Raw genomic sequence first — 20,527 nt, forward strand, 5'->3', positions numbered from 1 at the left:
AATTGATTATTAAAATATATTTCTCATCCTCTGCATAGATGTTGATTATGTGAATTGCAATAAATATCATGATGGTATTTCTGGAAATGCTCATTATGTATACTGCAAGATGAGATATTTTTCTTTTTTAAAAAAATAATAGATTATTATTTTCAAAATATATACAAAGATCATTTTCAATATTCACCCTTGCAAATCCTTGTATTCCAAAATTTTCTCCCTCTTATCCCCCTATCCCTTCCCCTGGACAGCAAGTAATCCAATATATGTTAAACATGTATAATTCTTATCTATATCTATATCTATATCTATCTATCTATCTATCTATCTATCTATCTATCTATCTATCTATTTCTACTTTTATCATGCTGCACAAGAAAAATTAGATCAAAAAGGAGAGGAAAATTAGAAAGAAAATAAAAATCAAGCAAACAACAACAAAAAAAGTGAAAATACTATTTTGTGATCCACATTCAGTCCTGATAGTCCTCTTTCTGGATGCAATCCATCACAAATCTATTGAAGTTGGCTGAATCAGTGAGGGTTTTTTTTTTCATACAATCAGGATCATTATTTCCTTCTGACATAAAAGGCTTCCAGTTTCTTTATTTATCCATGATGAACTTATAGGCCATCTTTTCATTTCTTGCAACTTCTTTTTGTTTTCTTTTCTATTTGTAAAGCAAAAAGGAGAAAAAAAAAGAAAACCCAAACTCTTAATACTTTTAACAAGAAAATTTGGAGGAATATGTTGCTATGAATATAGTAAGGTAAATTAGTCAGAGATTGATGATCTTCTTTGTTTGGATATTTATCTAATGACTGCAATCTTTTGGGCTTCACTATCATGTCTCTGGGAAACTGAGCATCCTATAAGATCATTTCAGCCTTGGAACTCATATTTCATCAATTCCTCCTACCTCTGAGGTCCCTCCTTTTGATTAGAGAGAGCAGAAGTAGATCCAGTACCTCATTTTAAGGAGGGTTCTCCACTAACTAATGCTCTTTATTTCCCACCTGGATGTACTACTCAGGAGTTCATCATCATGCCCCTGGCTCATTTCCTTTTCCTCTTTCAGCTTCTTTTTTGTATTTCATTTTCCCTCATTTGATTATAAGTTCCTTGAGACAGGCATTGTCTATCTTTTTCATCCTTTTTTAAATTTTCATTGCTAATCCCAGTGCCCAGCACATAGTAGTACTTAAATAAAATGTTTGTTGGCTGACTGATTTAGATTATAGCCTCTTAGCTTATGGTATTCATGAATTGCTATAAAATAAATCACCTTAAAACCTTTGAAGCATTTTTTGGTTTAGTAGGACCTGCCAAGACTGGTGCTCTGCTCCAAGAGCCTTGCAGTGCTCAAGAGTTTTCTCAAATGCACAATGTTGTTGTATCCACAGCAGGACATGGCTCAGGATAGAGAAAGACAACTCATTATACACAAATTAATTATCTAGAGAAAGGAGGATGCGGGTACAGAACTTGACTTTTACTTCTCCTAATCACTAAGATGAATGGCAAGCAATCTAACCAGATAAGATCTACTTTGGGAGGTTGCTTTTCATACTCAATATTTTATTTGCAATAAACAATAACCAACCTTCATTTTTTATCATTTTTTCTATCTTTCTTTTCTATCTTCCCATACAAATCACAAAGCATCATTTTTTTTAAATGGAGCTTCAATTATGGAACTCTTTGAAGCTATTTTTTGTTTATACTCTTTCTAGATCATTTAATTCAACTTTATTCAACAATTATCCATTAAATATCTAATGGAGACAAATTTTTTTTAAAATGATAGCTACTGACTTCAAAGTACCTATTTCCATTCAGGAACAAGGGATGGGAGATATGATATGCATTTAGAGAAAGAGTTTGGATTTGGAGTCAAAGCACTATTGTTTAAATATTGGTTGTGATTTTTACAGTCTGAACCTTTCTGATTCAGTTTCTTCATCTATAAAATGGGAAGGTCACCAAATCACTATCATCATGTCACCTTTCCACTACTGACATGTCATATCATGATGTCCCTCTGAGCCTAAGGTCCAATGCTACTGTCATTGTGTTAGCTTGTTATCATCATCATGTAACTGTGTCAATGACATCATACCCTGATGTCACTGTTGCTATGTCACTATTTTCATGACACATAATTACCATCACTCTACTACAGCACCATTTTATATTCACTTTGTAACCTTGTCATTATTACTAGGGTGACAACCAATGGGTCTCCATCACTGTGCAAACTTTATTTATTCACCACATCACTATCACTATATTCCCACATTATCATTCCCATTTTCCCTCTGTTACCATCACCCTGGTACCTTGTCTTTGTTACAATGTCACCTTATAGCATCATCTAGTTATGGTAACTGCTTAGATATGCTGGGTAGAAGTACCATCAGACTAGGAGAGAGGCTTAAGGCTTTTTTAGGCATATTAGTAGCAGCTGCTGACTTCCTTCCCTCTTAGCTCAATGGCATGGATAGCAGTGAGCCCCCCAAAATAATCAAAAGGTTAATATGCTAAAAACAAAATTGAATATGAAGAAGCATCAGGAGCATCAAGATGTACTTTATGACTTCAGGCAGAGGTATTTAATATGTGAAATAGTAAAGAGTAGGAATTGTAACTGTAAATCTATTTAATTATCTACCATAAGAGCCATACAGATCCAGAAAGGGAATTAAGTGGAAAATGAGATGATTGCTTTCAGAATGCCAAAATGCTCTTAATACTTAACATAAATACCTCTAAAGGTAATAGACTTTGCTTCCAACAGTTTGTAAACTTTTGGTAAGTTTTAGCTAATCATCTCCTTGTGAAGTCATTACTAAATAATACCCAACTTTATGTTTTCTCCCTCCTTGAATTTTCTGGATCTCATCTTGGTCTTCATCAGTCCATAATTATAGGTATATTTCAAAGGGTCATAGATATAGCATTAGGCTGGACCTTCCAGGTGAAAAATTATCCATGCATTTATTTTGAAAATAAAAATCTCTTAAAAAATAAAATAAAATTATCAAAGGACAGCTAGGTGGCGCAGTGGATAGAGCACCAGCCTTGAATTCAGGAGGATCTGAGTTAAAATCTGGTCTCAGACACTTAACACTTCCTAGCTGTGTGACCCTGGGCAAGTCACTTAACCCCAGCCTCAGTGGGGGGGGGGGGATTTTAAAAAAAATTTATCAAAACAATCTGATACTGGCTAATAGAGAAATAGATCAGTGAAATAAATTAACTACAAATTAAAATATATCAAATGACTTTAGTAATCTAGTACATGACTTTGCAGCAAAAACTGCTAGGAAAACTGGAAAACTGTATGGCAGAAACTAGGTATAGATAAGCATACCATATTGTGTGCCAAGATAAAGTCAAAATGGTGATACCATAAGCATAGTAAGCTATGGGATATCTGTCAGATTTGTGAGTAAAGAAAGAATTTAGGCCAAAGAAGATATTGAGAGCATTACAATTCTGATTATATAACATAAAAAGTTTTTGCACCAAAAAAAAAAAAAAAACGCAAAAAAACCCAATGCATCCAAAATTATAAGGAAAACAGAAAACTGGGAGAAAATTTTGGCCATAAGTATCTCTGATAAAAGCCTCATGTCTCAGATATATAGAGAACTGAATCAAATTTCTAAAAGTACAAGTCATTCCCCAATTGATAAATAGTTAAAGGATATGAACAGGCAATTTTCAGACAAAGAAATCAAAACTATCTCTAGTGATGTGAAAAAATGTTCTAAATCACTATTGATTAGAGAAATAAAAATTAAAACACCTCTGAGGTACCACCTCACACCTATCAGATTAGCTAATATGACATAAAAGGAAAATGTTGGATGTTGGAGGGGATATGAGAAAATTCCACTTTTGGTACAGTTATGAATTGATCCAACATTTCTGGAGAGAAATTTGGAACTATGCCCAAAGAGCAATAAAACTGTGCTTACTTACTCTTTGATCCAGCAACATCACTTCTAGATCTAAATCCCAAAGACATCTCTAAAAAGATGGGGAAAAAACTTCTTTGTACAAAATTATCCTAGAAGCTTTTTTGTTGTGGCTTTTTAAAATAATTTTTAATTCTTAATTCTTAGACAAAATTCTTAATTTTGTCTATTTTAGCAGATAAATTTAAAATAGTGTGTCAAAACTTTGGAGTCAAAATTATTGAACCTAAATTTAAGTGTCCAAATTCTGTATAGAGAGTAAAAATTAAAAATAACATTATATAGTTAAGATTCTGGACAGAAAGGGAAATTGCTGGGATTGCAAATGCTGTTAATCAAAACTCAGGGGACCCATATGTGCAAAAATGTTTGTAGCAGCCCTTTTCCTAGTGGCTAGAAACTGGAAATTGAATGGATGCCCACCAATTGAAGAATGGCTGAATAAATTATTGTATAAGAATGTTATGGAATTTTCTTATTCTGTAAGAAATGACCAGCAGGATGAATACAGAGAGACCTGGAGAGACTTACATCAACTGATGCTAAGTGAAATGAGCAGAACCAGGAGATCATTGTACACTTCAACAATACTACGTGAGGATCATTTCTGATGGATGTGGCCCTCTTCAACAATGAGAGGATCCATATCAATTCCAATTGATCAGTAATGAACAGAGCCAGCTACACCCAGAGATAGAACACTGGAAAATGAGTGTCGATCACAACATAACATTTACACTCTTTCTGTTATTGTTTGCTTGCATTTTTGTTTTTCTCCCAAGGTTATTTTTACCTTCTTTCTAAATCCAATGTTTCTTGTGAAGCTAGAGAACTGCATAAATATGTATACATATATTATATTTAACATATACTTTAACATGTTTAACACATATAGGACTACCTGCCATCTAGGGGAGGGAGTGGAGGGAAGGAGGGGAAAAGTTGGAACAGAAGTTTTTGCAAGGCTCAATGTTGAAAAATTACCCATGAATATGTTTTGTAGATAAAAAGCTATAATAAAAAAATCAAAATTCAGAACTGTTAGAAAGAATGAAGGAGAGGGAAAGACCTGGCTACAGAATCACAATGAGTAATGTGGCGATAGTGATGAGGAAATAAAATAATGAGGTGATAGCTTCACCACGAACAGATGACTTCACATAGGTGACATCGTTACAGTGACATGGTGACAGAGACAGAGGCATCACCATGGTGATGATAACAAGGGAAATGGTGTTGGAGAATATGGTGATGGCGACAAATGGGCACACTGATGGTGAGTCAATGGTGGGTACCCAGTCACAATGACAAGGTTACACAGTGACCAAGTGACGGAGCATAATGATAGGAATGGACATGATTGTGGAGACACAGCAACAGTGACAGGGAATAGTGCCATTAAAACAGAGACATAGTGATGGTGACAAGGTGACAGTGACAGTGAGATAGGATGATGATGACAGTGACTAGTTTCTCTTCCAAAAAGGAAACAGATTTAAACTCAGGAAGATGACATCAGGCTCAACATTCTATCCACCTGCCCTGTCTATAAACTGAATAGGAAGGAGAAAGAGCAACAGAATAGAAAAGTTGTGATGAAGTTGCATTTACACATGATGATTGCACTTGCTATTTTATGTCCTAAAGAAAGATGTTGTGTCTAAGGCTGGGCTTTGAGCTTAATGAAGTTTTAGGCATGTAAAGAGGGATAAACAGTGACTCACAAAATTAGTGCATTGTTGACTATACCTTTTAAGCCTTTTATATTCTCTTGGTTGAACTTATGTCAGTGATCTTATAGTAGTCAGTGGTTGTGATTCAGTAGTCAATGGTGGTGAATAAAGTTCCAGGGGTTCTCAAACTATGGCCCATGGGCCAGACGTTTATGCGGCCAGCCAGGTTATGGCAAATGGGCTGAGGGGCAGAGACAAGAGTGTGAGTTTTTGTTTTTACTCTAGTCCAGCCCTCCAACAGTCTGAGGGACAGTGAGCTGGCCCCTTATTTAAAAAGTTTGAGGACCACTGTGCCTGAACTGTTTAAAATATACTGCCTTCCCTCAGCCCCCTAAAGAATTAAAAGATCCATTCCCTCTAACCTCTCCAAATCATTTTAACCCTGGATAATTATTCACTCTTGTTACATTTTTATCTGATTTTTCCATTTTCCTCTTAGCCTTTCTATTCTAACACATTCAAATTCATCAGTTAAATGAGTCCCACACTTGTCTTTCTGAGGTTTTATTCAACATTCTAATTTTGTTTTTCTCATCGATGCAGAAAGCTACTGAGCACTATTGATTCCAAACACTATTGTAATTAGGATTTTATGACTTGTCCCCATGAGCAACAGTTTTATGTTTTTGTCCATGTCATAGGTTGCATAACTGTAGCACCTGCTGATCACCTTTCTATCAAGAGTTTAGCTTAGCTAAAGCTTAGCTAGACTGGACATATAGACTTTTATAAATAAGGCTTCCCACCTAGGTAGATTCCTGGTGTGGTAGTGCTGGAAGGGAGCTGAGAGATCATTTATTCCTTCATTTTACAAAAAGAATCTCAAATCCAAAGAAGTTTAGTGACTCATTTAACTTTGTGCAGCTAGTACATGGAAGAGCTTTATTCTGAACTAAGGCTTCCTTAACTCTAAGGGCCAACAATCTGACCATTCCACTGGTATAACCTGTGAGAATCCAGAATTGACATCAAAGGTCCCTGGAGGAGGACATGCATAGAATTTCATCTCTCTGAAGGTGAGCTACAGTTATATTCCCAGATCAATCCCCATTTAAATTTTCTTCTTGCAGAGATCTCACAAGATAATTCTCTTCCACAATTGCACAGCTCCCACACTCAGAAACTAGTCCTTCCCAGTAAAATTTATGCCCACTATCAGCCCACCTGCAACTTCTTGACTTTTTTTGATGACATGGGGGAAGGGAAGGGGATAAGCATTTATAGAACAGGGTAGTGAACTAAGATTTTGTTTTTATTTTTGTGAAGCTTTTTAAAAATCATCTCCTAAAATTCTCATAATAATTCTATGAAGTAGTTACTCTTATCATTGCTATTTTACAACTAAGGAAACTTAGGAAAATTGAAATTCAATGTCTTACTCAGGATCACACATTTAGTATCTGAGGCTGAATTTGAACTCAGAGCTTCCTGATTCCAGGCCCAACACTGACTCTCTAGTTGCTCTCATGACCACCAGATTTCTTTGATTTCATTGATAATAAGGGATTTTTTTTGCCTGCTTATTGTAAGTTAATACCCAATTAATTACTAAATACACATCTTTTCTGAGTATTTCACCAGGGGTATCATCAGCCCATTAATTCACGAATGGCTTTCTTTGTATATCCAGCTTATCAGTGCTCTTCCTATATGTAGCCTACACAATAATTCCAGTTGCCATCTTCTCCTTTATACATTAGTAACCCATTTTCATGGGGATGACTAATGAGGATGCAAGAAGGCACTAAGACTAATAGCATTACCATTAATATTAGAAACCAATATCTTTGATTTATGGTGAGGGTTCACAGAGTGCCTGTCTTGTGCAACTTAATGAATTTCATCATAACCAGAAGAAAGTTCGGTTGGTTCCTCGGCATTTTAATAATCAATATATACTCATAGTAATGATCTTAAACTCTAGTTTGAGTTGAAGACTACAGCTTCAATATCAAGTGTCAAAGTGCCCTCTAGTGGTATAACAGGGCAGTGTAATTAGCAAGGTATCTGCAAAGAGTAGTTGGGAGAAATGATATAAGATAGTATTGAAGATGCTTTGTGAATTCTATTTTTAATTTACCTATTTTATTTTTATTATTACATTTTATTATTTTATTTATTATCTATTTCCATTTTCGGCTTGCCTGCAGGACTGTCTCAGAGTTGTAGCCTTGCCTTTCTGGGTGTTGGTGAAATTTTGCTTTTAAAGAATCTGCCTGAATCTAAAAAGTAGAGATCAAAATATTTGAGCCTTGTTCAGTAAAATGAAATATATACTTCCTCCATTATTGCAAAGCCTGGCTGGCTATTTCCTTTCTGAGGCTTAAGATAAATCATACTTTTGGATCTGCTGCTCAACTAGGAAAGATTCATACCACTGGAATGGTAATGGCATCCTTAAGGTGGATAAGTGGCAGAGCAGGTCTAGAGTCATTAAGACTCATCTTTCTGAGTTCAATCCAGCCTCAGCTGAATTCACTAGCTGTGGGACCCTGGGCTGGTCACTTACCCTTCTTTGTCTCAGTTTCCTCATCTGTAAAAATGAGCTAGAGAAAGAACTGCTAAACCACTCTATTATCTTTGCCAAGAAAACCCCTAAAAGAAGTCATGAAGTGTCAGATGCAACTGAAAAAAACCAACAGAACAAAAAAGAGGTGTATATATATATATATATATATATATATATATATATATATATATATATATATATATATATATTCTTTAGTGATGTGTTAGTCTGGACAGACTGTTTTCCTCCCCAGATTTGTTCTTTGGTGATCAGCAGCCAACTGATCTCAATGACCAAGTAATACTTTGCAAAAAAAATCCTTCTAGAAAACAAGAATTTCTTTTTCAGAATTGGGGATTTTCTGCTCAAAGTAATCGGATTATATCAGTGGCAACCGGAATCAGGAAGCCAGCACACAACATCTGCATGTGTTCAGGGACTTGTTCCTTAAGAACACAGCCCTTCCGATTGGAACCCAGTGTTAACCAGGATCAGTGTGGCACAATAAAGGGAGCAACACCTGGGAGTCAGAAGGCCTGGGTTCTAGCTAACTAGCCATGTGAATTTAAGCATGACTCATCCCTCAGTTTCCTCACCTGTAAAAAGGCACTAGAAGTGCCTTCAACTTTAATATTTATGCATAATACAATGCAAAGAACACAAGTTTGGGCTGCCCTATTATGAGCTCAAATCCAGACTCTATCACTTACTTCCTGTATAACCCTGGGCAAATCAGAAAGTTGGGTTCCCTAGTCTTCTGTTTCCTCATCTGGAAGACAACAAAAAGGGAAGTTGGATAGGCTAGTTAACTTCTAAGGTTCTTAGCTGACTTCTAGCAACCTGACAGCTGTTTCTATAAAAGCCATTCAAGAAGGGCAGATGTCCTTAATACATTTGTTTTATAATACAACTGGGTTCTTCAAAGATCATGTGTGTTCTGAATCAAATTTTAGGAAAATCAAATGCACATAATTTTTTTTCTGCCATCTTTTTGGCTGTATTCTTCCACAGTTCTATAGATATCACAGAACCAATGACTAAGAAGGGAGACACTTGCCTTCCTCTGTATACCTGTCTTCCTTGGCTTACCATCTCTGAGAAATGGACCTGATGATGGTTGTTTCTGTGCCATGATATTTGTCCTCAGTTCTTGTTGTTGTTTGCCCTTTGTTCTGGAAGAGGACCATGACGTCAGGAAGGTGATACTATGACATGCAAATGAATTGGATTTAAGTGAGAGAAGGTTGTCCAACGTCACCTGCTTCACTTTCACCTCCAGAGCCAACTGGGTCCAGTGACAATATATAGATCAGGTCAACTGGAGATGCCCTGGATGAAGTGGGAGATATTGGTCTTTTTAAGCTAAGGTCTTCAACAGGTCTCAGTTTGCCCGAGGCTGTACCCATTCAGATAGCAACTGAGGCAAAAAATCTCTTTCAGCTAGTCCCCCCCAAAAGAAAAAATCTAAATAAATAAATGATAGATAGATAGATAGATAGATATTTAAATTAAAGGGGAAGACCCTCAGGATTTCTGGCCAAAGCAGAAATAACTGCTATTTACATTCAACCCGAGTCAATCAGCACCCAATAATCAAATGGGACAAGATCTAGGACCTGTTGGTGGCCAATGAAAATCAGACTGGTTTTGGTTTAGGGCGTGGTCTCAGGTCTAGGTGCTAGAAATTATCCTTACAGGGTTTAGAGTTTGAGCCACGGTGACTTTGGAACTAAGATTACAATAGAATAATGCAGCAGCCAGCCCTAAACATGTAAACCTTGAGGTATCAGAGTGCTTGAGGCTAAAACCTGGGATGGTACTCTATGGAAGCCAAGCTAAACTATGCACTTAATCCCTACATAGAGACTGAGGAGTTCTTGGGGAGAATATTCATTGGAGGGGAATATATAGATTTATGACTATATCTGAAGTAAATAATTCCTTTATACATATATGACATTCCATTATACATACATGACAAAAGAGAAATGATCAAAAGAGATGAACAAACAGCTCTCAAAAGAATTACAAAGTAGTCACAACCATATGAAAGAATGCTCCTAAATACTAACAACAGGAGAAATTTAAATGAAAACAATCCTGAAGTTTGCTTTATGTCCTACTAATTGGCAAAAATGGCAAAAAATGACAACAGTCAATATTAGAGGAATTGTGGAAAGATAGACACTCTGATACATTGTTGGTGGAGCTGTTAAATGATACAACCATTTTGGAAAACAATTTGGAATTGTGTAAATAAAGTGATCAAATTATTTATAGCTTTTGAAACAGAGACTCTATTACTGGGATTTCCCCTCCAAGGAAGTCACTGATTAAAAATAAAGTCCCTATATACTCCAAAATAAAGTAGATGTCCATGACTGTGTTGTAAGAAATGAAGTGTGTATTTCAAAGTCCAATTCTTTTTGAATAGCAAAATAACTGTTTGGACATGTATACTAATATTGTATTTAATTTATACTTTAAATATAAATTAAATATAAATAATTAAATATACTTTTAAAAAAAAACATATTTAACATATATTGGTCTACCTGTCATCTAGGGGAGGGGATGAGGGGAAGGAGGGGAAAAATTGGAACAAAAGGTGTGGCAATTGTCAATGCTGTAAAATTACTCATGTATATAACTTGTAAATAAAAAGCTATAGTAAATTAAAAAAAAAAATGAAGTGTGATAAATCCAGAGAAACATGGAAAGATATATATGTGGAGTGAAGCAAGCAGAGCCAAGAAAACAACATGCACAGCAGCTACAATAATGTAAATGAAGAAAGGAAAAAAAAAAAACTACTCACCAAAAGATCAAAAGCAAATGTAATAAAAGTATAAGCACCAAGGAGAATTCCAGTGAAGATACAAGAAGACATCACCAACTTACACTTTAGTGGCAGTAGGAGGTCCATAGTTGTTACACATTATAAATGTTTTCAAACTTTTTCAATATATTAATCATTTGTAATATTTTTTAACCTCTTCAAAAATACTTTTTGTCATGTAAGATGGCTCTTTGGTAAATTCAGAGGGAAGGATGCTTTGAATAATTATGGTGAACAGAAAATATCAGTTAAAAACTTATTTTTTAAAAAATCAAATCTTATCTTCAAGAAGAATTTATTTAAAGAAATTCTGCACTGATGGGGTAGAAAATAGTGGGAGAAAGAAAGAGCCCTGAATAGGGCATCAGAAGACTTCAGTTCAATTATGAAATGCAAAATGGATAATTTTGATTATATGAAATTAAAAAGGTTTTGCACAAACTAAACCAATGTAACCAAAGTTAGAAGGAAAGCAGAAAACTGGGAAATAATTTGTATAGCCAGTGTTGCCAATAAAGACCTAGTTGCTCAAATATATAGAGAACTCAATAAAATGTATAAGGATACAAACCATTCTTCAAGTGATAAATAGGCAGTTTTCAGGTGAAGAAATTAAAGTTAACTATAGTCATACAAAAATGCTCTAAATCACTATTGGTTAAAAAATGCAAATTAAACTAATTCTGAGGTGCTCTGGAAAAAAATGATAAATGTTGGAGATAGGAAAATTGAGAGACTAATGCATTATATTGGTAGTTGTGAACTGATCCAACCATTCTGGAGAATAATTTGGAACTATACCCAAATGGCTATCAAATTATACATACCATTTGATCCAGCAACACCAACAAAAATTAAATAGGTCAGTATCCCAAAGAGATCATAAAAAAGGGAAAAGGACCTACATGTGCAGAAATATTTGTCACTTTTTTATAGTGTCAAAGAATGGGAAATTTAAAGATGACCATCAAATGGGGAACAAGTTGTGGTGTATAAATGTAATGGAATACTAGTGTTGATGCTGAGTAGACTGATATCAGAAACCTGGAAAGATTTACATGAACTGATGTTGAGTGTAATGAACAGAACCAGGAGAACATTATGCACAATAATAGTTGTGTGATAATCAACTATGATAAATTTAGCTCTTCTCAGTAATACACTGATCCAAGACAATTCCAAGGGATTCATGAAGGAAAATGCTGACCACATATAGAGAAAACTATGGTATCTGAAGCACTTCATTCTCACTTTTGTTGTTATTTTTTCTTTCTCATGCTTTTTCTCTTTTGTTCTGATTCTTCTTTTACAACATGACTAATGTGGAAATATGTTTTACATGACTATACATCTATAACCTATATGTTTATTGTCTTGGGAAGGGAAAGGAGGGATGGAGAAAACTTTGTGATTCAAAATCTTACAAAGATGAATGTTGAAAATTATATTTACATACAATTAGAAAAATACTACTAGGCAAGGCAGCTAGGTGGCCCAGTGGATAGAGCACCAGCCCTGAAGTCAGGAAGACCTGAGCTCAAATTTGACCTCACAGGCCTCTTTGTAGTGGCCAGAAACTGGAAACTACGTGGATACCCATCAATTGGAGAATGGCTGAATAAATTGTGGTATATTAATATTATGGAATATTATTGTTCTATAAGAAATGACCAACAGGATGATTTCAGAAAGGCCTAGAGAGACTTACATGAACTGATGCTGAGTGAAATGAGCAGGACCAGGAGATCATTATGTACTTCAACAACAATACTATATGATGATCAATTCCGTGGATCTCTCTTCAACAATGATCTTTATAAACTACAAAGCAGTACATACTTTCTATTATTTAATCATTGGAAAAGTACTCTGTAAACCTTAAAATATTAGAAAAATTCAAGCTATTATTACTAGACATCTGAGTTGGAAAGGATCTTGGAGGTTATCTTATACAATCTCTTCCTAAAGCACAAACTCTCTCAGGAATATTCCTAATAAATTGTCATCCAACTTCTGCTTGAATATTTTCTATGATGGGCAACTCATTAATGAGGCATCTCATTTTATTTATGGACAACTTTAATTTGATTCAGATCTTTCATACAGAACTGTGATTTGGTGCAGAGGAGACTCTCTCTGCTAGAACAGATCAACATCTTTCCTACTACTGGAGTCTTAAGAGTCATATGAAGCCCTGATGCCTTTAGTGACTTACTACAGAGTCACATGGCCAGTATGTGTTAGAATCAGGAGTTAAACCCAGGTCTATTTGATTCTGAGACTGCCTCTCTACCCCTCTATCATACTACCTATCATCATTTTGATTTGAACAGTCTTCATGAGTTTGACAGTTGAATTCCTTACTTGCTCACCCTTGGAGAGTAGAGCTCAAATTTAAAAGAAAGAGAAAAAGTTCCCCCATCCCCCACCTTAGCAAAAAATTGCAGAAAAAAAAGAATATGACCACAGAAAATTTTTATGTTGACAGGTAAGACCAAGAATCAAATTCAGAAGAGAACAACAATGTCAGAACATCTTTGGACAAAACACTAAGCCCAGAAAGAACTCATGGAAAAGCTCAAAAAGTAATTTTAAAATCATATAAGAGAAGTAGGAAAATTATTCAGAGGAGAAATGAGAGTGATGCAAGAGAATTGTGGAAAAATAGTCAATAGTTTGGAAAACTGTTTTAAAAGAATTGGCTAAATAAGTAAAATTATCCAAATGAAAAAAAAAAAAGTACAACAGCTATTTGAAGAAAATAAGATCCTAAAAGTTAAATAACTTTATTAGACATCAAGAATCAATCAAATAGGGGTAACTAAATGATGCAATGGATAGAACACCAGCCTTGGGTTGGAGTCAGACTTGAGTTCAAATGTGGCCTCAGATACTTAAAACTTACTAACTATGTGACCCTGGGCTTAAGTTCGATTTCCTTATAGGGGGGGAGGGGGGGAAGGAAGAGTCAATCAAAATTCAAAAGAAAAAATGGAAGAAAATGTAAAATACTTGATGGGAAAAACAACTGGCCTGGAAATTAGATCCAGTAGAGACAATGTCAGAATCATTGGACTACTTGAAAACCATAATTAAAAGGGGGGCTTGGGCAGGATCCTTTGAGAAATTATCAAGGAAAAAATGTCCTAATATCCTCAATCCAGAAGGCAAAGTAGTCATTGAAAGAATCCATCAATCACCACAGGAAAGAGATCCTAAAGAACACCAAAAAAAAATAACTCCAACAAACTTTGTAGCCAAATTTTTAGGTTAAGGAAAAAATATTACATGTGACCTCTTTATCCTTGGAAATAGAAATAAGTGCATAAAATACAGTATTCTCTTTGTAAACATTTATCAAAGAGCAAAAGGCAACTACAGATAACGATAACGGAAAGCTGACCTTTGTGTAAAGAAGACAAGCATTCCTCTGACTGATTAGATAACCATATGCAATTCTTAGTGTCCCAGGAAGTTATATATGTTTACTAGTTGCAGAGAAGTCACTTATCTAAATTGGTAGAGGGATTTTCTCCAAAGGAGTTATTTAGAGCAATGAAAACACAATTCTGGACCAAAAACAAATGGAAAACTGAGTCCAATAATAAGAAATGACCAAATGCCTCATGAAATGATATTTCTTGATTCCTTCTTTTTGCTCTTCTGAGAACCTTTAAACCAATTTTCCATTTAGCTGCAACTTCTTGTTTATGGTTCAATTTATAATAACAAGATCAAGATTCAAATGACTTGGGCCCTCCCATAGTAGGTCTATCTGTTTGGTTTTCCCTGGACAAGGATCTTAAGTTTAAAATACCAATCAGTTCATATTTATAGACAACTTAAAAACAGTGTAGTTCTGCTTTTCATCCAGAGCTATTCAATACAGAGACAAAAATAAGCTTTATCAAGGACAAAGAGTTATTCTGTAATTGACTTGATAAGGACAAATAATTTGTCTCCTAGTCTCCATCCAGAAATCAGAATGAGAAGATAATCTGCTCCTGGGATCATACTCAAAGCCTTTCTCACATTTTGGAGTCTTCTAGAATTTATTTATACTTTGTTGGTATAACCTTCAGCAAACCAGAGTCACCTCCATAATATAGTTGAGTAAGAATTTAGTGGAGGAATACTTTAGCTGAAAGAAAGAATATTAGTGTGATTTTGGATTTAGAATTAGAAATAAAAGCCATAAATGAAGTAAAGGAGAGATGAATGGCAATAGGGAAATGGGTAAACATTCATTACTACAATGTTATAGTAGTCTAGCAAATTATTTATGGAGGTAATGAATATTTAAAGAGAAAAGTTAAAAAGAAAAGGTTAAAACCTCTTGGATGAATAAAACCTCTTGGATGAATAATTATTCCATTGGATGAGTAATAATTCCATTCACATAGAGCAGTATGAAAAAGAGAAATATTTTCTACTCCTTAAGCTTTTGAGGTTTGCCCAATCTTCAGCTTTTTGGCACATAATTTAATCTTGAGTCATGAGAAGATTGAAGCTATCAAGTCATATGATGCCTCCCTTAATAAGTCCCATTTTACAGATTAGAAAGACTAAATTATCTCAGATCCCATAACTGATAAGTGTTTGAGCCTAGACTTAAATCTGGGTCCTTTAACTTTAAATCCAATGTCAAGCTGTTTTCTACTGATCTTTTTAAAAACTAGAATGCACATAGTCCAAAAGAAATCATTTCTATTTATTCAGAAACTATTTATTAAATACCATTGTTGAGAGATTTTAGTCATGTCCTATTCTCCATATTGAAATGGTTTCCTTTTCCAGCTCATTTTTCAAATAAAGGACTAAAGCAAACAGGGCTGGATATGCTAGATGCTAGATATGCTTATTCTGCCTCTCATTGAGCCACACAAGGACAGACCTTCATCACCCTTAGCAGGCTTCTAACACATGAAGCCTCAGCTACATGAGTTCTATTTTTATCTGGTTATAATTATATAAATAGTATATTCTTTTGTAAAAAAAAAAAATAGCTTTTTATTTTCAAAATATATCCAAAGGTATATTTCAATATTCACTCTTGCAAAATCTTGTTTTTCAAATTTTTCTCCCTCCTTTGCCCTCTACTCCATCCCTAGAAAGCAAGTAATTTAATATATGTTAAACATGTACAATTTTTCTATATATATTTCCATATTTATCATGCTGAACAAGAAAAATCAGATCAAAAAGAAAAAAAAAAACAAGAAAGAAAACAAAAAACAAGCAAACAACAACAAAAAGGGTGAAAATAATATGCTGTGGATCCACATTCAGTCCCCATGGTCATCTTTCTGAATGCAGATGGCTCTCTCCATCACAAACCTATTAGAATTGGCCTGAATCACCTCATTGTTGAAAAGAGCCATTGTGAACAGTATATTTAAAAAAAAGAGTTTAAATTGTTATGATAAATTGGAAAAAGTATAGAGAACCAATCCAAGAAATGGAGGTAACAGGAGCAGCTAGATGGTACAGTGGCTAGAGCACCAGCTCTTGAGTGAAGAGGATTTAAATTCAAATCTAACCTTAGACACTTAATTAACCCTTACTATGTTTTCCTGGCAAGTCACCTAATCACAATTGTCTTGCAGCTCACCCTCAGGTTAGCTTTGCAATTCGTGATGTGAAAATTAGACAAGGATTGTGATAAATTCATTTAAGTGGGAGGAAACATTGATTACTAAAGTCACTTATTGATTTGAATCCCAGAATTGGGACTATAGCAGGCATCCAGTCTAATATATAGGATTTGGAATTCCAGGTCCTTTTTACTCCAGAAAGAAGGTTCATTCCCACATGGAATGAAAGAAAGAATATATCATTGGGACTATAACTCACTTTCACTGACAGCAAATGTCACTGCTTGCTTCTAGAGGAAAGGTGAGAAAGAGAACCTGGAAAGGATGGAAGGGAAGCAGGTATAGAGTAGGATGAGTTAAGGATTTCTTGAGGAGACTGGGGGGAACAGAAATAGTATCATCTTTGATGGCCAGAACCTGACCGTCTTCTTCCTTAACCCAAGACTAGCTTCTGACCTCCCACTCCCCTACTTCTTTCTACTTTGCTGAAGTACTATATGTATTAAATTTTTGCACTCTCTTCTTTGCCTCAGGTAAGGGAAGGTCCAGGTAGACTAGTTGTTGCTCTAAGTAAGAGGGTTGTGGTTTGTTGTTTTTTGTTTTATTTTTCAGGTGCAGATGTTGGGATATTTGAGGGGGGCATTCTAGGCATTTGAGATTAATCCCAGGAGGGCTTGGAGCCATAGATAGAGTTGGTGCTGGGCCCCATAGACCTATATTTTGCTGAGCAGAAATTCCTTATCCTGTGACTTTGACTACTCTAGAAAACATTGGGAAATGTATTGTTGTAACACTAGGTATTGTTGAGTTACATTTGTTCCTTATTCTGCATCCATGTATTTTTGAGAAAACCAATCCCAGACAATGTTTTGTTATTGCTGTCCTTACTCTTATATTTCAGTTATGCCATTGCTACTGTGTCTTTTGGCTGACCTTATTGAATGTAGACATATGGGTGGGGTTTCGAGCTATAATTTTAGTATTACAGACCAACAAATATATAACCAAGAAGAGGACAGTGAAAGGAAAAGGAAAACTATAAGAGTAACAGACGGCTGTGTGATGGAGCCAAAATCCAAGGATCTCAGTTTAACTTTTGACTCTATCTCTTACTACCTTTGAATTTAGGGCTGTTCAACCCAGGGACTTTTCTTGTGAGTGTGAGTTGGAAGAATGGGGAGATAACTCAGAAGGGACATTATATCATGAAGGAGGCAGTCTATTGTACTTATAGATAAGGTTTTGTTTTGCTATAGACTTTCCTTTTATATCCACCTTAAAATCTCTTTTTAATTTCTACCCATTGTTTCTAGTATTACCCTCAGTGGCCAAATAAAGTTAGTCTAATCTGCTACCTCATAAGCAGCCCTGCAACTACGTAAAGAAAGCTACTATTTACACAAGAGAAAGTGGTAAATTACTACAGTAACCCAATGATTCTTGCTTCTGGGATAAGAACTCATTATTTGACAAAAACTACTGAGAAACAATGGAAAATAATAAGGCAGAAACCAGACATAGACCAACATCTCACAACCTATGTCAAGATAAAATAAAAATGAGTACATGATTAGGCCATATCAAATTTGCCTATCAGATCTCTGTCAAAGAATATAAACAGGCAGTTTTAAGATCTACCCAATCCAGAGAACAATTTGGAATTATGCCCAAAGGCTCTAAAATTGTCCATTCCTTTTAATCCAGCAATACCCCTACTATGTCTATATCCCAAAGAAAATATAATAGAGGGAATTGTACATGTATAAAAATATTTTAGCAGCTTTTTTTGTGGTGGTGAAGAATTGGAAATTGAGGGGATGCCCATCTAATGGGATATAGTGATATACAAGCATAATGGAATACTATTTTCTATAAGAAATGATGAATAAGGCATATTTCAAAAAAACCTGGAAAGACTTACATGAACTAATGTTAAGTGAAATGAACAGAACCAGGAGAACAGTACACAGTAACAGCAACAGTGTGAGATGATCAACTATAATAGACTTATAATAGACTTAACTCTTCTCAGTAATACAATGATCCTAGACAATTCTAAAAGACTTATGATAGAAAATGTTATCTATATCCAGAGAAAGAATTATGGTGTCTGAATGTAGATTGAAGCATGCTATTTTTCACTTGTTTTTCTTTCTTATGTTCATTTTTTGGAGGGGAGTTCTGATTCTTCTTTCACAACATGAATAATGTAGAAGTATAATTAATATAATTGTACATGTATAACCCATATCAGATTGTTTGTTTTTTGAGGAAGGGAGAAAATTTTGGAACTCAAAATATTATAAAGGTGAATGTTGAAAACTATCTTTACATATAATTGAAAAAATAAAATATTATTAAGTAGGAAAAGAAAAAGAAAAAGAAGAAGGCTACTACTGTTCCCATGAAACCTCCTTTCTAAGTTAAATCAATTGATTCTTATTTGGCATGGTCTCTTGCCATGTCAAAATCATCATGGCCCTTTTCTGAACCCTTTCTATTTTATCAGATCATTCCCCTGCTTAAAAAATTTCAAACTTGAGGCTGTTCTCCACTTCCTACTAAATAACTTTAACCTCCTTAATTTAACATTCAGGATTTTTCAGAATCTAGCTCCAAATGACTTTGTGAGTCTTGCTGCTTCCTTCACTGAATTCTCTGTTCCATTCAAATTGGACTATATAACACTTTCCACCCTTTCCAGGCACCTCACATTCAGGACATTTCTCTTACTTAGAATGTATCCTGACTTCTACCACAATCTCTACTTTTTGACATTTTTTTTTCTTCTTTTAAGGCCCAGCTCAAATTCTACATCTTTCAGGAAATTCTTCCATATATCTCCAGCCAAAAATATTTTTTTCTTCTCAATGCTTTTTTATTTTGTTTTCTTTTGTACTGTTCAGATACACTTATCACTTTCTACTTTTTGTAACACTATAATTATTTGTATCCATAGCTTATTTTCCTTGCTAGATTAGAAGTTCACTGAGGGAAAATAACGTGTTTTGTTTTCTAATTTGTATCCCCCTTTAGTACTATCCACATTTCCTTACATATAGTAGGTACTCATTATATTAAATTTGTATTTTATTGAGTTGTTTAATTCCCTCCTGGGATTTCACCTGGCGTAAATACCATTTTCTTACCATTTGTATTAATTGTGTAGTTTCCAAATTAGGCAACAGCTTCATGTCAATGAAGGAATGAATCCAATTGCCAAAGTGCCTCCCCATTTATATGAATCCTGGTATAACATAGTTGTTTTGACTGTGTGTTCTCAGGATCTATTACAACTTCCCCTCAGGCTTCTCAGATGCTTTGGGAGGGAGTGTTGGGAACATCTCTTTTATCTACTGCCATTGGCTCATAACCTTCCTGGCAGTGTTCCCTCTATTTTTAGGGTTTGGTAACAGAGCACTTAACTTCTATTTAACCACTTAAAACTGAGTAGCCTTCTACAAAGGGATGTTTACTTCACAGATATAGTAATAAAAATATATATAAGTATAAACATTTCTCTCCACACATTGGGGCATAATCTTTAACCATCTTAGTCTCTGGCTGGCAGGGATGTGGTGATTAGGCAAGTAATTTTGCTCAGTTCTTATGTAATAATGATTATACTTAGTTCATGTCCAAAGATGGTATCATTGACAGATTTTACTATTACTTACATAGAATGTGCAAATCCAAGAAAGGACTGGGTCCTTTCTATTTACCCTATTTTTTCCCCCTTTTGGTCAGTTTCTACTCATTACTATTAAAAAATCAAGATTAGATATGTCTGTTGAGCTGTTAGAGATGAAAATAAGAGAGAAATGCTAGACTCTTATTATGATATTAGTTTGAAGTGAGGTGAGGAGAC

The 20,527-nt window shown here is 34.9% G+C and overlaps 1 long non-coding RNA gene across 1 annotated transcript in view; it reads right to left on the reverse strand.

The window, feature by feature from the left end:
- Nucleotides 1-269: 269 nt before the first annotated feature.
- LOC141553389 (uncharacterized) overlaps nucleotides 270-20,527 on the reverse strand; it is a 28,845-nt gene continuing 8,587 nt past the window's right edge. Inside the window, exon 3 of the long non-coding RNA XR_012485446.1 lies at nucleotides 270-671. This is a non-coding gene — a long non-coding RNA (uncharacterized LOC141553389). The remainder of the gene's footprint in view (nucleotides 672-20,527) is intronic.

The sequence above is a fragment of the Sminthopsis crassicaudata genome, chromosome 1 (genome assembly GCF_048593235.1).
Source record: "Sminthopsis crassicaudata isolate SCR6 chromosome 1, ASM4859323v1, whole genome shotgun sequence".
In the NCBI taxonomy this organism is placed as follows: domain Eukaryota; kingdom Metazoa; phylum Chordata; class Mammalia; order Dasyuromorphia; family Dasyuridae; genus Sminthopsis; species Sminthopsis crassicaudata.